At 35.0% G+C, this 17,697-nt stretch overlaps 1 long non-coding RNA gene and 1 pseudogene across 1 annotated transcript; one reads left to right on the top strand and one right to left on the bottom strand.

Annotated features, from left to right (window-relative positions):
- Positions 1-46: 46 nt before the first annotated feature.
- LOC107879832 lies at positions 47-2,426 on the top strand. Its single transcript, XR_001677123.2, has 2 exons — positions 47-519; positions 1,136-2,426. It is a non-coding gene; the product is annotated as an uncharacterized LOC107879832 (long non-coding RNA).
- A 4,913-nt stretch (positions 2,427-7,339) lies between these two features.
- Positions 7,340-10,241, bottom strand: LOC107858338 (annotated as a pseudogene).
- Positions 10,242-17,697: the final 7,456 nt, after the last annotated feature.

The following is a 17,697-nucleotide window of genomic DNA, read 5'->3' on the forward strand; positions in this document are numbered from 1 at the left end:
GGTGTTACACATTATAATAGATATCAATTTACTGATCTTTCCTTCCAGAACGATCATCATATGGAAAGGACAAATGAAACACATTCGATCACTAATACTCATTCATCAATTATCAAAACTATAATTATCAAAACATTTCTCATCAGAACTTATAAAAGAGACCGCTCTAATTTATGTTGTGCTTTTCTATCAATTCCTCTCTCATCCTCCAATTAATTTCAACTGTAATTTGCATGAGGACACTTTTGGCAAAAGATTTATGAGTACCCAAGATAACCAGAGCCTCACCAATACACCTTGAAATCAAAATTATTTCAAAAATCAAAGAATAAATTTCTCTCCCAAATAAATTGGATCTCGCTAGAGAAATATTTCCAATATAATGGGTTGTAGGCCGTTATAGTGGAATGGGTCAGTTTAAAGATTTGAGAGATGAGTTTTTTTGCCCATTTCTCAATTTTTTTCAAACACAAACTCCTCTTTCCGCTCTAATCACTTTGCTCTGATTGCTGGAACAAGGTAAATAATGTTATAACTCCGTCTCTTTACTTTATTACTCACATTATCGTAAGAAATTGCTTGAAATCATAGAAATAAGTGAGTTTTGGGGTTGTTTTTGAAATCAAATTTGATGAAATTTTAATGAAAGGTTGCTTCCCTTACATTTACAATGCCCCTATGGAGTTCTATGTGCAATATTAATGGAATTAATAGTCAGTTTGGGGCTTGAATAAGGATAGAATGAAAAATGTTGCTTTTATATTTTTCTTGACAATTGGGGCTTGTTTAGGGGTTTAGACATATAAATTTCAGTATATATATTAGTCTAATTACACTATAACCCTAATTTATGTTCAAAAATTTAAAAATGGATTATTTTTGCAAAAGGGGCCATTTGATGCGTCATTTGAGTTTTGGGGAAGATGAAGGATCTAATAGCACCCTCATCCCGCTATGGCAATCCTGCTATAGTGAGAAAATTTTTGATATAGTAGTTTCGTGGTTGCAAGATGCAACTTGCAATAGAAAGAGGCAGGTAGTAGCCTCCCATATTTTTATAGACTAAGTTTTTCTGTAACTTGAAATTTTTGATATCTCTATGGATTCTCACTCACTTTTCACATGATTTTTTCAGGATTACTGTCGCTAGGGCTAAAAATCAAGATAACGCTCCCCCTCTCTTCAAAAAATTTCCTCACTAGAATTGTCAAGATAAATTCTAAGATTATCAGAGGATGGAATTCTACTATAAGAGAAGGATCCTGATGAGAGGTATGATGGAAGCAGTAATAGAGTTCTACACTCGACTCCAAGAGTTCAATTGGATATCATTGGTGGGGGCTACTCGAGATGAAGTCTCAGGCTGGGTCAAAGAGTTCTATGCTATCCTCCCAACCCTTCTTTGGGATGACCCCCACCCTATTATCTGTATTTAGGGAGTGAATATCCTTGTCAAGGCTAATCAAAACAAGTTTACTTGACCAGTCTTGAAGGTACTAGGATCACACACCTCACTGTAGATGCTTGAAGATAGGTGGACTTGGTAACTAAGAGGATTCATCCTTTGATGACACTTCTGATGAACATACTATCAGACTATAGTGATGGCTTGATCTATGCAAGGGATTCATCTGAATGTGCAGGCATAGCTTATTTCAGAGTGGAAGGACTTCTATAGGGGCAACAAAAAGGATCCCTACCTTCCTAGTCTAATCTCTGAGTTGTTCAGGCTTACAAGGGTTTCGAGAGAAAATAATGACAAGGACCTTGAGGGTAACCTACCCGTCCATCCTCTCAAGGTGAAGGATACACTATTCTAAAGTAATCAAAAGAGGAAAATAGCTGAGGAAGAGAGAAGCAGAGTAGTAAAGAAAAATGATGAGGATGCCCCTCTACCCAGTCCTCAATTTCGTACGAGCGCCTAGATCAGGACCTGGCTGCTATGAGGAGATTCTTGGAGCATTCTCATATGCTTACCCAGGATTTAACCCCTTCCAGCTACACAAACCCATCTCCTACTACTTGAGACTATGCTTAGCTCTGAAAAGAGCTGGATGAAAAGAAGAAAAGAGGCTTTTGGGATCTTATTCTTGCTTAAATGTGGAAGATTGTCAAGGTCATGTTTAAGTTCGTCATCCCTAAGAAGCCACTTCTCCACTGGATCTAGAGGACATATAGGGGTTTTCCTTCCTGAGTGGCTTAGAAGGAGAAGGCCCCGACCCCCGTAGTCTATGGAGTTGATGAGGCCTCCAGCTATGTCTCCAGGTGCACGTTAGATTATTCCCTCTCCCCTCTTTATTTTATTAGTTTATGGATATAGATTACTCCCATTTGGAAAATATAACGAACGATCTCTCTTTCTTTTATTTTCGCATATGGATGCTTGTTTTTATTAAACTAGGAATGAATGCATAATATTTACCTTATACTATGTGTGTTAAATCGTTCATGTGGTAGCTAGCAACGTATACTAGTTTTTTTGGACAAATTAGGAATGAAATATAAAACAGGGAAACATAGGGCAGAGATTCTGTCTTAGACAATCTCGCTATAGAAATATGCATACCGCTACCACGACACCACTATAGCAAAAACATTCTCTCTATAGAGGACTTGTGGTAGTTGGACAGTGCACATTATAACGGTCTACAACAGTCGCCCAAATTCATTTTAGTTTCCTGCAATTCCCTCAACCCCATTCCTTTCGACAATATTTTAATTCGAAATTACGCATCCATTAAATTGCAATCCCAACATCAAATCTTTCAATTTAAAAAGATTATAAATTGATCAAAAACACAATTTCATACACCAGTTACATATCACTAACTCAACATCAATTTTCACAATAATTTTTCCACTACTATTTAACACTAGTTAGATTTATGCTTTTCATATAACAACAGCTTGAAGCAAGAAAAATTTAGAATAACTTAGCAATTTCATCTACCACCTTATCAGCTAACACCAAAAAAGTTAGCAATTAAGCACTCACGTTTTTTTCATTTAACCAACACATCATACCCATTCTTAACCAATAACACTTAAGTAACATACAAATACTTCACTTATCACATATTCTTAAATATCAAGCAGTTACAACTCACATGAATATTGATTGAAATAATTCCATAAATCAGTTAAGTCATCCTTCATATTTCTCTAAACATAGCTTTCATTACGTTCTTGATGATCACTATTTGATCATTTAGAAGTTTGCACACAACCCTTACAACCAAATATCAATCGATACCTTCTAAGTTTCAATTTTGTTGCTTGTATTATTTCAAAGTAGGTCAAGGAACCACCATTAGTTTTCTTTGAGCTACTAATTAGAATTAAGAGATACCAACTGAACTAAACTCACAAATAATCACACAAACCACACAAGAGAAAAGGAGAAATGGAAACAATTCTTAAAATACCTCATAGCTTCTTGAAAATTCAACATGGACGTCAATACACCAATTCAAAGGAATCTATTTCACATTTTCTCTTGTACTTGTTGAGATCGGTAACCTAGACTCTGATACTAATTATCATGACCTATGTAATTGAATAATGCAGACACCTACTCTAATCCACCTAGATAGAAGAACTCTTACCGCCCAATTAAAAAATATATGAAAGTCATAAAAGAAAATCATTGTCTTTAAACTATTACAAAATTGGTTAAAAATCTTCAGTTGCAAGGAGATACTCTACCCTGAAGATCTTATCTAGATGGCTACAAAAGCTGCTACAAGTAAATCCAAAATACAAATGACTAAACTTCCACCATAAGAATGAGAAGAGGAATGCTGTTGGGGAACTATATCCATGTCGAGTGATGAAATTTAAACTGATCCTGCTACTAAAATATATCCCAGAAAAGAATATAGCAAAAGTAGTATCAGTTCAACCACACGTACTGATAAGTATCATCTATAGACCCAACTTAAATAATATAACCACAATATAAATATCCAAAATAAAACATGCACATAATTACTATAGTAAATTAGTATAACTCTCATACTACTATTCATCATTAAACCGTCAGTTATTTCTTATCAGTTTACACTAGGCCACAGTCAATCGCTAGACAACGTTCAACTCTAAAGCACCACCTCTCAACACATCTGTCACTTCTAGCTTATGCATTTAATACTCACTCAATTATGGATTCAACAACATATGACCATAATGAATTCCAATCCTATAATAACCAATCAATTCAACCTTAGTAAATATCATGCTTTGAAAATTTTCTCCAATTTAGGACCACACAGGTATAATATGAACATATAACCACAAATCGTAAGTAAGTACAACCACATAATACTTTAGCATTTAAATTTAGACTTTCTCGACAATACCAACTAGTTCAAGTAAGTATAAGACCATACCAAAAATTCACCAATCCAATATTATGACAACAACAATAACTCTATTTGCCACAACTACTCATTTCAAAGAACTTAATCAACCCTAATCAAGGATTATTTCACTTAACGACAATTCATTAGCATAATCACATCATATCTATCCATAATTTGATTTAGCATGAGCAGATAATACATACCAACTATAATAACAACTCAACACTGCAATCAAGAATACAATTTTCATTCACTAAGCCCTAATTACTATTTTATCCAGTAAAACATCTTGTCTGTAGGCCTAAACACAATCTCTAACACAAGTATGTACTACTCAATTAAACCTAGTCTACCTAGGCACCAAACAATTGCTACAAAGACATGAATGCGAACTTCTGACTCCATCCAGTGATTTCTGGCGTGGAATTCATAAGAAAATGATGAGTTTTAATCCATTTAAGCATGCTTTTTCTTTTCCATTGCTCTAGAGCTCTGAGGCAATCCTAGGATTTCTTTTGAATGAAGCCGACTATTTTGTCTATCGGCGTCTCACTATAGCGGCTAGTAGGTCGTTACCACAACACCGCTATAGTGAAAATTTTTCCGCTATAGTGGAACGACGTCTGCACACTCCAAAATTTTAAATTTTGAAATTATTCAACTAAGTCTTTCACGCAACTACTTTAAGGATAATTACAAAATTCCTTACTCCGTGCCCTTTAATCGAGATGATTTTAGTAACGACAAAATAAATTGTTACAACTTTGTCAAGTTAGCTTCCATGATAGTTATTTTTGAAAATATAATTTTTTGTAAACTTTTAGCGATATTTATTTATTTAGTTCTCTATCAAATTTTCTATAACTAATTCTATCATCTTATATTAGCATTTCTGTAATTTTTATTTTATTTTCTCTCATGTTATTCTTCTGTAATTAAATCAATAAGACATTGTTTTAAATTAGACTTTAGATATGTTTGCGAGATATTCTCATATAGTCAAATGCCTATTTTATGTAATTAATTATATCATTTTATCGTAGTTGTTACTTAAGTCTTGTTATTTTTCATTAATTAATTAACAAGGTTTGGTTTAAATATGACTATTTTAAATATGTTATCAGGAGCTACTAAAATAACTAATATGTATCTTATGCAACTGATCGATATTATATTACCTTATATGAACAATTTTTCAAAATTAAGTTTCATTATTTTTTAATATTTTTTGTTAAACTTTTTTTCAAGATGTGAGAAACTAATTTTTAAAATATTAAAGAAATTGAGAAAACTAGTTTTCCAAAAAAAAAACTGTTCATACAAGATAAGATGATATCAATCTGTTATATCTAGCACAAACTTAATTATTTGAGTATATTCCTATAACATATTTATAATAGTCATATTTATACCACTAAAAAACAGACTTGATAAGTCCCTTTAGATTTTTTTTTTAAAAAACAAAATCCACCTTTGAAAATTATTCTTTTTGGCGCCAAAAATCAGAAAAATGCGAACCAACCTCCTGAGTATTTTTTCAGAAGGTTGGTTTTTAACTTTTTTGTTTTGTAAAAAAGTTAGTATTTTTTAAAAAAAAGACCTCGAGAATTTTTTTTTTTTTTTTTTCACGAAAATATAATATTTTAAAGAGTAAATAAGAATTCACATAATGTTTAAACAATGAACATCATTGGTCAAGTGGTAGAAATGTACCATACTATAGAGAGTATTGGAGTTCGAATCCTAGATGGTCTATTCAAGCTTCTTACCCTTGAAAATTGGAAGCTCCATTGATGATGTTTTTCCCTCTCCGAAGTAGAAATGACAAGATGTTTTTTCTTTTGCTAAGAAATACAACCGGGCCTATAAAAGGTTAGGGAAAATGCATGTATCTTCTGGTTAATCTTCCAAAACAAATCCAAAAACCTTAGGAGTATTTTAATTTAACTGCCGCTTCTAGGGATGTGCGAGAGATATATTATAGGGAGACATAGAAAGTTATGAAAGAGAGGAATATAAATATGGGAATATTGTCTAGTTGTATGGTCTCAATATAAACATTGTTCGTTCGATGGCAAACAAAGTGCCAAAACAGAAAAAGGATTAAAAATAGGGTGTGTCTTAAGAATAATTGGGATATTTATGTGTGTATAAAATTATAATTAAATCTCAATTAGTCATTAGTGACATTGGAAGCCACTCAGGTAGCATTCATACAATATGTTGATAAGATCACAGTAATGGGCGACTATACACTAATAAGGGAATGGAATTCCAGCCATATGGATTTAACTATTTATAAATACATATGTGAGAATATTCCACGTCCTTAAATCATTGCGTCTGTACTTTTTTCCCCTTAATCTAGAGCAAGAACAAGGATCTTTTAATCTGGTTCAGGCCCCATTGGCCGTGTTTCTGAAATTCCATAACTTGTTTAGAAGAACCAGCAACGGTGACATTTAATTTTTACTAGTAAAGATAGTGGAACCAATTATGCACCCTCCTCCCGCATCGCCTTTAATTTATACCTAGCTATAACCTATTTCCCACCTTCTATAATGCAACCTTAACTATTTATTTTAATTGGAAAATATACATAACCAAAATAGATAAGAGAAGAGATGTCTAGCTACTGATAATCCCAGTGCTGGAATCTCCTGATTTTCGTGTTATTACTATTATGTTTTCTTCTTATGTATATTGGTTTCTATCGCATGCTAAAAAGAACAAACTTAAAAGAATATAGAAGATTTGTTAAAATGCAAAGAATATAATTCAAAGAACTAGACGTTATAAATAATTAAAAATAAAGATGTTACAAGTCAATGTTTTTAACCCAACCAATTTCATGGAAACCGAATATAGAGAAGAAAAGTAATTTTAAATTGCGAGAATCCCATTAGTTCATTTGTTTGACTATCTGATCTTTTATCTTGTTGGTGAAGTTTGATTTTCCACCTCGTAATTCCCCTCCCTGTACCTCAATTTAACAAAAGAAAAAAAGAAGGTAATTTTAAATACAAGTAAAATCCACGATTAATCCTGCATGTCTCTCTCCCCGCAAGCTACATGTGTGTGTCCTGCATAAGGATGAAATTTTGATGCATCCACAATTCTTCTATATGAATCTCCAGCCTCTTTAATATATTTTTCTACACGTGATGATATTATGTTTATTTAGAATACTTTATTTAGAATACAGCTTGCTCTTAATATTCAGACGACATTGTTGTTGTTGTGGAGTTGCTGCTGTAAAAACCACATGTCCTCAATATTCCACAAATTGTCGGAGAAATTTCCACCGTTCATCCATTGAGTATTGATTTGCTGATGATCAATAGCTGCAGCTTGGAATTCAGTCGCATGGTGAGAGTAACCGGTGGGGCTGATGAAAGAGTCTCTGAGTTGAGTATTACTACTTTGATTAACTTGAAAACAATCTTGCTGATTGCTAACATGGGGGTAATTGTAGCGACAATCAGTGAGGTCAGAAACAGGTGTCCCAAATGAATTTTCTGATGAAGTTGCCGTGCTTGAATTTGTAACAGCTGTGTTATTATTGTGATCAATCGGCACCATGTTTGGATTAATTGTACTCTAATGAAGCACTTGGTGGGAGGTGCATGTAGATGTGCCGGAAGCTGCTTGAATTGTCTCCACTAGCCTCGGTATCCATAGATAACGCATGGTATCCTTAAATTGCATGCTGTTCACGTCACATTTCAGCTGCTTGGCATGTTTTTGCACTCGCATTCTCCAATAATTTTTTATCTCGTTATCAGTTCTTCCTGGCAAATGCTGAGCAATTTTTGACCACCTGTAAAGCATAATTCATCAGAAATTGACTAATACCAAATATAAGAACTCATAATTAATTATAAGTGATGTTTAAAATGAAACATACCGATTGCCCCAACGAGAATGTTGTTCAAGAATCAAAAGCTGTTCTTCAAGGGTGATATTTCCACGTCGTACATCATGGCGGAGATAATTCAGCCACCTCAATCTGCAACTTTTCCCTGTTCACTTTAGACCTGTTTCAATTCCCATGCCATAGAAATATATTATACTTCTCATTTCTGAGCTTAATATTCGTGTTCAGAACACAAGTGTTTGATGGACCAGTTATCAATTGCCTTTTCTACCCCTTCTCTTTTTGAAGATATTCTTGCAACCAATTATACCTCCGTTGTCTTTATATTTAATTTGGATGAACGCTTCTTTGCTTTTAAAAGATTACCTAGAGCGGAAAGAAGTTATAAACCAAACACGCTTTGAAGTCTTACCCTGCTTAGCTGTCTGCATGTATAATAAGGTAATGGCTTGATCACTTGATGATTGTACAAATATGACTGTCATCATACTCAGTTATGCAGGCTTGCAGAGTAATTTCTGTATTTTTTTGCCATTGATTATCTTCATTTCATTAGGTGGGCTTTCCCTTAGTGCTATTTTTTGACCATTTACCGAGAACTGCATCCTCAGTAATTTGAAATTCCACAAAATGTCATCAAGAGTGACAAGCCACTGGATTCCCAATACTATATCCACTCTACCTATAGGCACCACCAGCATATCAGATAAAAACTCAACCCCCTTACATCTTCTATTTCACCTCTTTACTCATATATGAGCCATACACCTTGCTCTCATTTTCTACAGACACTGCAAAAGAGGGAATATGTTCTAGTTGGCAACCCAATCTCTTAGCAGTTCCTATATCAATGAAATTGTGAGCTGCCCTTGTGTCTATCAGAACATGGACCGTTTTCCCCCAAGAGCTGCCTTCACTCTTATGTTCCTATAGTCTACTGTTCCATCCATGGCATGAACTGACGAGGATTGATAGATGGATCCTCCAATTTATCTTCTTTTAGACACATAGGTTCATCTAAACATTCTTCTAATTCACTCCCGTCTATTTCCTCATCCACCTAAAAAATGAACAAATTCTTCTCCTTTCTACAATTATGTCCTACAACAAATTTTTCATCACACCAAAAATACAACCCTTTTGCTCTTTTATCATCCATTTCTGACCCCGTCAATCTTGTTGACCCCTTGAAAGTTGAATTACTGCTGAAGGTTGAATGTTTTGGATTAGTATTCATACCTTGTCCTCTACTTCGTGACCCCTGTACCCAAGAATTTAGGGTAGGTAACAATGGTTTACTCTGCTTGTGGCCATATGACCATTGTGCCCTCTGTAGCATCAAAGATTGCTCAGCTAGTTTAGCTAAGCTGTAGGCATTCATTAACGTTCTCGACGCCAACATTCTTACTTGAACCTCAATCTCTGGCTTTAATGCATTCAACAGAAAATTGATGGAGTACTCCTCGGTCAGCTCCACTTGATTCAATTGCTCATTGAACCTGTCCAAGAGTTCTTACACACTACTTGTTTGTTTTAAGCCCACCAATTCCTCCATGGGATCATCTTACAAGGTGTGACCAAAATAGTGATGTAGGGCCCTCACATAGTCATTCCAATTCGGCAACCCCTTTCCAATTTTGGTTTTCACCATTGCTAGTGCCATTGTAGAGCTTTGCTTCCAAATTAATAGAAGTAATCTTGGCCTTCGACTCCTCCGGAGTTCCATCATAGTCAAAAAACTATTTGCACCGATAAATCCAACCCCGCAAATCCTCACCCCAAAATCATGGAAAGTCGACTCGATTGTACCTGAATGAATTCTGATTGTGGGTCACACCTCCATTTTCCATTGTTGGGGCAGTTGTCGCAGCTAAAGGAGCTGCCATATTTTTTGCCATAGTCATAAGCAATTGGCGAATTTGTTCGAGTGCTCCGTCATGCCTTACCCCCATAGCCCTAACTTTCTTACGAACTTCATTGATTTCCCACTGTAATTCTCCCATTCAAGTTATGTTTGGCTTTTTGGCATGTAGAATAACCTGTCTCAGATACCAAATAGAATGTGCTAAATCGATTAACACAAACCTGCAAGTCTAAAGGATCAAGTGTATAAGAATGATCCTTGAACAACACTGCAAGTAATGAACGTTTAGTTGGCAAATTGATATAGAGAAGAGTAGAGAGATTAGTATTCACTTCCTTAATGAGATCAATGTACAATTCAAGCTCCTTTTATACATTTCCCAGAATCAGTTGGGCTTGTAACTAACTAACAAAATACAGTAAATGTCTAAACTGCCCTTCCTCAACCCAACTACCTTTTAACTAACTCCTAACTACTTTCCCTCCCATTTATGTATATTGCATATTAGCAGCTCTGCGGCTCCAACCGACTTTACCATGGTTATGATCCATCAAGATTAATGATTATACTCTAAATGGAGAAACTAAGTGATTGATGGAAATAAAGGTGTTGATGGATTGATCTAATTATAAAAAAGATAGACCGAGAGATGGAGGTAAAAGGAAAAAGGTGTTCAAGAGAAAAAGAAAGATGAGATGAGTTAAGAAGAAAGATGTATGTTTGGATTACTAAACGAGAGGAGGTGGTGGGGCTTTTTATAGATATATAGAAAGAGATAGGTTAGAGAAAAATTGTGACAATTTTAAAGAAAAATATGGCATGTGATTTTATGTGAATGATAAAGAATTTGAACTATCCCACAAAGCCGCAACATGGAATTAAACTCTAATACTTTTCTTTTTTTTTAGTTCTGGTGTTTAATTAAAATACCGCTTATTCCGTTTAAAAAAAATGACCTACTTTGACTTGACACAAAGTTTAAGAAAATAAAGAAGACTTTTGAATCTTGTGGCCTTAAATCAAAGTTATGTCAAATGTACCAAAATGCCCTTTAATCTTGTGGTCCTAAACATGTCATGTGGAAAGTTGAAATTAAAGTATTTCTAAAAAAGAAAAGGGATTATTCTTTTTGAAACGGACTAAAAAGAAAAGTAGGTTATTCTTTTTGAAATGGAGGAAGTAGTAATTAAATAAAGTTTAACTCATTTGACACTTTTGACTTTGACTGTACCTTCACCAGTTATATATACTTATTCTATTTAGTTCCCAGAAAATGATATGTATATTGTTTTCCTGTCAAAATTGAGCATAAATCACAGAGAAACTAAGAGAGAAGAAGAAATCAACAAGCTTCATTTCATTTGTGTATTGAAAGTTCTGTGCAGCTGAGTGCTCATATATATAGATATGCCTCAAAATATCTTCTAATCCTACACCACTATCCTACACCACAATGCCAGCTCATAGCCAGCTAGGACAACTAATGATGTTGTTTTGGGTACAAAAATATATATGTTTCAAATCAAAATTCAATACTAAGTTCAAGAAAAACTTTCAAGAACTACAATGAAATTACAACAACTTCAAACATAAGTTCAAATGAATAATCAGCTCAAATAAAGTGTTTATTAATTTTAAGAAAGAAGATGAAGTAGAAAATTGTAGAATAAAGTCCACCGAATGAACAATGTGTCCTTAAGGAATCTATTCCCCTTAAGTACCTAAGGTTATGGAATCTTTCCTCCCAGGATAAAATGATTCTCTTTCTGAAAATAGCGGTTCCTCAAATCTTCAGAAACTTCGAACACACTCAATGATTTGATGATCACACAAGATTTTTTTAGAAGAAGACGATTGTTTCTCTACTTAAAAATAATTGTCTTTACCTAAGGAAAAATTTCAGGTATTTATAACCATCAAGGTGTTGCTTCATGAAGAGAAACAATGGTTCAAAAAAGTACATCAGTTAATAAAGGTGCAACTCTTCGGAATGGTGCAACTCTTCAAAAAGTCACAACCCATTGGAAAGGTTGTAACCATTCAATTTGAAAAATGCCTATTCAAATTGCATCCTTTCTCTTAGTGCCTATCCAAAAAAAAACACCACCTTTTCATTTTCCATTCATGCCTCTTAATAACCCAACAATCCCCCACATGAATGGAGGATAACTATCTTATAAAAAATTTACAGATAAGTATGTGATCAACGAGCAAAGACTGATTGCAGGGTTTCCCTTTGAACTTTTCATAGTGAACATGCATCGGATACACTCGGTCAATCGGTAGATTTGATATCTTTGAACCGTAGAACTTTAATGTACACCTAGGCAACACAACACAAATTAAGGATCCAAAGAGGGCAATTACTCATCTTTTCACAAAATTCCCTCAAGAACAAAGCCTTAATTTCTTCAGTTCCAAGATCAAGTTTCAGGCAATCACCAATAACCCACACGAATTCAACTACTAAGGTATGCTAAGTGTTCATACTTGGGTCCCTTCTACCCCTTGGAGTCTAAGAACTCTTTTCAAAGCTTAAGTTATGAGTTTACTTAATTTAAAGCATATTATGTCTATGTATGTGTTGTAATTTTAGTGTCAAGTTAAGAATATATGAATTTCATGTGAAATGAACTAATACGTATGTTGGTTGATGTAAGTATCATGTTGAATCCCCTAAATTGTGAATTGAATGTTGAAATCATGATATGTTAGCATAGTGGTCATTCCCATGTACACGGTTATGCCTTCTAAGTGTTTGATAAAATGACTAAATGAGTGAAAGTTGAATTATGACCATTTGTTATGCTTTAAAAGTTGTGGTATGGTCCTATTGTCAATGATATCGATTCTTGGGGGTCATGATACCTGAAATCTTGCTGTTTACCTAGTGTACAGTAGTTATAGAAAGGTCCTAGTCATATCATGAGTAGTAGTACTCAGTTAGTTAACATGGTCAGTATGAATTCAGTCATGCCTAGCCCAGTTTAGTGATCAGTATCAGTTCAATTGGGAGTAGGATTCAACACCGAGCGAACTCAGGGATGGGGACACTCCTTCCAGCTTAGGGTGTGACCCTTAGTAAAAATCCCTAGGTTATAGAACTACGTAGCCAGCGTAGGTTAATATGTCTTCCTGCCAGTGTAAGGTTGACATGCATATTTATATCTCATGAGTCTTCCTGCCAGATTAGGGTTGACCCAGCTATTGTTAGTAAGCCATGGCATAGTACAAACACCCTTTAAACTGGGGTTACAGGTTAGACCCCAATCAGTCTATATGGGGTATGTCAGTTAGATAAAACCTCTAACAATTTTAGTTTTAGTAGTCAGTTCAAAATTCAGTTCAGTCTTGATTGACCATAGCATATAGTTTACCAGTTATTTAACTATCAGATTTTAGTATCTCAGTTTACAGACTACTTCAAAACTTATTTTATGCATGGTCATGCATTCTCTGTCTTTACAGTTTTTATGTATTTTTACTCAGTATGTCATGCTATCATTTAGTTAGTTATTACTCATGAATATAAACCCATAAATATCAACCTAACCTCATTTAGCATACTAGCATATTCAAAATTACTGACCGCATACTCATTTCTTGCTCTATGATGTCTTATATTATAGGTTCAGACGCTTAAATTCTTGATCATTCTTAGACTTTCCAGAGCATCAGTAGCAGCAACCATGGTGAGTCCTCTTCCTTTGAGGAAGAGTTATCTTATATCCAGTTATGTCAGTAATTCAGTTGTTTAGTCAGTTGAAGTTAGTTGCTTGTCCCATCAACTCCACCATTAGATAGTTTAGAGGCTTTCAGACTAGTACAGACAGTCGGTCAGTTTTTCAGTTGTTATTATCAGCTATTTTAGCAGTATTACCAGTATGTTTTCAGATGTTTTAAACCATTATTTAGTATTGTTTTTAGTTGTTAAAACCTTATGGTATTTCAGTTAAAATTTCGCACATGTTTATCAGTTTTATTCAGTGCTCATAGCAGGTACCAGCTCATGGGTTAGCTTGTGGTCTCACGGGGCCATGAGCACAATGTGACGTTCAGGGTGTACTTTCGGGGCGTTACAAACATAGTACCAGAGCCTAAGGTTTTAAAGTGTCCTAGGGAGTCTGAAAGCCTGGTTGAGTATAGTCTTGTGCATGGGTGTGTAGCGCACCATACTTATGGGAAAGAGGCTAGAAGATATTTAAGAAGAGTTTCCCTTCTCTCAGTGTTCATATCGTGCGAATGAGTAGGAGCTTAAGTTAAACTCTCTATATAATTTAACTTTTCATTTCATTTACAGAGTATGCCTCCTGGGAAAACAAATAGAAGAAGAAATGGAAACCTACTAGCACCTCCACCTATTAACAAAGATCCCCTGAATGAGCATGTTTCTCATGAAGAGTTTAGAGTTGCATTCACCACTCTATCTTACTCCGTTGTAGCCCAAAATATATGGCCAGCTGCTATTCAGGCTAACCTAGTGGCCAATACTACCGCAACCAGGATTCAAGACTTTACCTGAATAGATCCTTCATCATTTTTGAGATCCAAGTCTGAAGAGGATTCACAAAAATTCCTAGACATGGTGCAAAAGGCAACAGACATATGGGGGTGACTTCCAATGAGAGTGCTGAACTAGCTTCATACCAGCTACAAGAAATAGCTCATATATGGTTTAAGTAGTGAAAATGGGATAAGGGCGCAGAGGCTGGACCTATAGAATAAGAGGAGTTTTCTACTGCCTTCTTAGATAGATTCTTCCCGTTGGAGCTGAGGGAGTCTAAGGTGTTAGAGTTCATCAACCTAAAATAGGGAAACATGAGTGTGAAAGAGTATTCCCTCAAGTTTACTCAACTGGCCAGGTATGTTCCTCATATAGTAGCTGATAACAGGTCCAGGATGAGTAGGTTTGTGTCTGGGTATCTGATAGTGTGGTCAAGGAGTGTAGGACCGCGATGTTGATTAAAAAGATAAACTTAGCAAGGTTAATGGTCCATGCACATCAGATAGAGGAGGAAAAAGTTAAGGAGAGAGAGGGGGAGAATAAGAGGGCTAGAATAAGCAACTTTAGTTTCACTTAGCCAAAGTTAGAAGGTGGTAACTGTCCTCAGTTTTGCCTCAAATTTTTAGTCCCAGCTCCGCCTCTAACTAGTGTATTAATTCCTAAATTTAGGAATGACAACAAGGACAGGGCGCTAGGCTCTAAGTCTCAGGGTAGCATTAACAGTGCTCGAACAAATTCTCTTTTCCAGAAATGTGGTAGGAGCTATCAGGGTGTTTGTAGATGTAATACCTTGTATTTTCTTAGCTTAAGATTTACTCTCAGTTCATGAGTTATCCAATACAAAAATTTTGAAATGCTCATTATTTTTCAGTTTAGATCCTGCCATTGCATAGGAAATTCAATTAGCTTTCCAACGATATAAAATTCACCCAAATCCGATAACCGATAAGAAGTTATGGTGATTCTAAGTTCTAGTCGTTAAACACCATCATTTTGATCACTAGCACTCGTGGAGCCAGTCTAAATGACAATTGATAATTTCTAGTGTGACTTCACGATCTTACCACATTGCAGAGGGCTTCTAATTCCCAATTGTCCAATTCTAGTAAAGGACCACGATATTGGTGCATCGCGCCAAGGAATAGTTAACATCTGTCAATTTTGACCAATATGATTGTACTGCATCTTGCCAATCTTCCAGGTCTCATCTAAGGTGGCAATGCAATACCACTGTATCGCGCCACCATGTATTTTCCCAGTTAGCATTCTCCAGAGACATGGCACGATAGCGCTGCGTCGCGCCAAGGGTGAAAATCGGGACATTTTAGTTAATTCCAAGATTTATTTTCCAAGGGCTTTTAGGTATTTTCCCTCATTCTAGTCATCCTAAACACGGGATTAAAGCCCTAAATAGCCTATTATCCCATTGTTTGCTCACTTATCTCAAGAAATAAAAGCTTTTTCTCAAAACTACAAATCCTAGCTTCTAGAATAAAGGTCAAAACTCAAGAATTTCTCTAAGCACCTTCATCAAGTAATAAACCAAGGTATGTTAGGTGTTCATCTATGTGTTTCTTTCACCAATAGAGTCCACGAATCCATTTTTAAAATACAAGATTATTGAATTATGAATTTCCATACTTTAATTGAAATTCTTGTTCATGTTATTGTTGGGTTTTAGTCCATGATTAAATTAATGCTTTTATGAAATAAATCAGTGTATGTGTTGAATTACATGATCTTATGATAAATCCTTCAATTTTCAAGTTGATTGATGTCGCCATGATAACTATATGTTTTGATTATTGTATAACCTAAGCATGCTCCCCATGTGTTTGATAAAATGCCTATGTGAATGAAATAGTGCCATTATAACATAATAATATGTATTCCCCATTCATTTATAAGTATATGCATTATAAGTGTTTGATTAAATGCCTCTATGAGTGAACTATGGACAAGATTCATTGTTATGATTTTCAAGAGTATATTATGCTTTATTTTTTATGCTATTGAGTCCTGAGGTAATTTAATACCCAAAAATTTAGCTGTGTGCCTAGAGCTAGTGTCAGTTACAAAATCTTAGTAATGTCACGATCAGTAGTTGTAATACCCCATACTTCTACCTAGATTAAATTTGTTCCAAAAATGTCAAAGACTTGTTTTAAAGATGAATCCACTTTTATACATATGGTATTTTCAAGATTTTCACTTTTTGTCATGTGAAAAATTCAATAAGCTTTCCATCGATATAAGATTTGCCTAAATCCAATAATCGGGTAAGAAGTTATGACTATTTCAAGTTTCAATCGTAAAACACCGTCATCTCAGTCAGTGGCGCATCGAACAATAAGCCAAAATAACATTCGTCAATTTTCAGTAAGACTCCGCAATTTCACCGCATTATGGAGGGCTCCCAAATTCTAATTGTCAAATTCCAGTGAAGCTCCGTAATGTCCCCTTATCGTGCTGTCATCTAATTTCTTAGTTGTCAAATTCTAGTGACACGACGTGATAGCGCCGCGTAGCGCCAGTGTTCCTGGTTGGGAAATTTTCACAAAAACTTAAAAGACACGTCCAGGGTTAAATGGGTATTTTTCCATGATTTTAGCTCATCCCTAAACACGAAATTTAACCTTACATGACCTAAGGATATAATTATTCACTCCATTTTTCCCAAATTGAGTTGCTTTTTCTCAAGCCAAGAACCCTAGCTCTCAAATTCAAGGGTCAAATCACAAGAACTCTCCATCAATGCTTCCAAATTCATTAACTCAGGTATGCATAGTGTTCATTCATGGATTCCTTTCAACCATGAAGCCCCAAAATCAACTTTTAATCATGCATTATGAATATTATGTTGTGGCTTGATTATGTTTATGTGATTTTGCTGTATGATTCCCAAGTTGGAATCTTGATGTGTTTTTATGAAATTACGTTAGTCTATGAGTTTAAATTAATGAATTTAGTGGTTTATGATGTGTTAATTGATGATTATACCTATGCCCTAAGTTGTGCATTTAAGGTATTTGATAAAATGTCTAAGGGACTAGAACTTATGTAATATAGCTAAATTGTGACTTAAGTGATG

Source organism: Capsicum annuum, chromosome 1, assembly GCF_002878395.1.
Source record: "Capsicum annuum cultivar UCD-10X-F1 chromosome 1, UCD10Xv1.1, whole genome shotgun sequence".
Taxonomy (NCBI): Eukaryota; Viridiplantae; Streptophyta; class Magnoliopsida; order Solanales; family Solanaceae; genus Capsicum; species Capsicum annuum.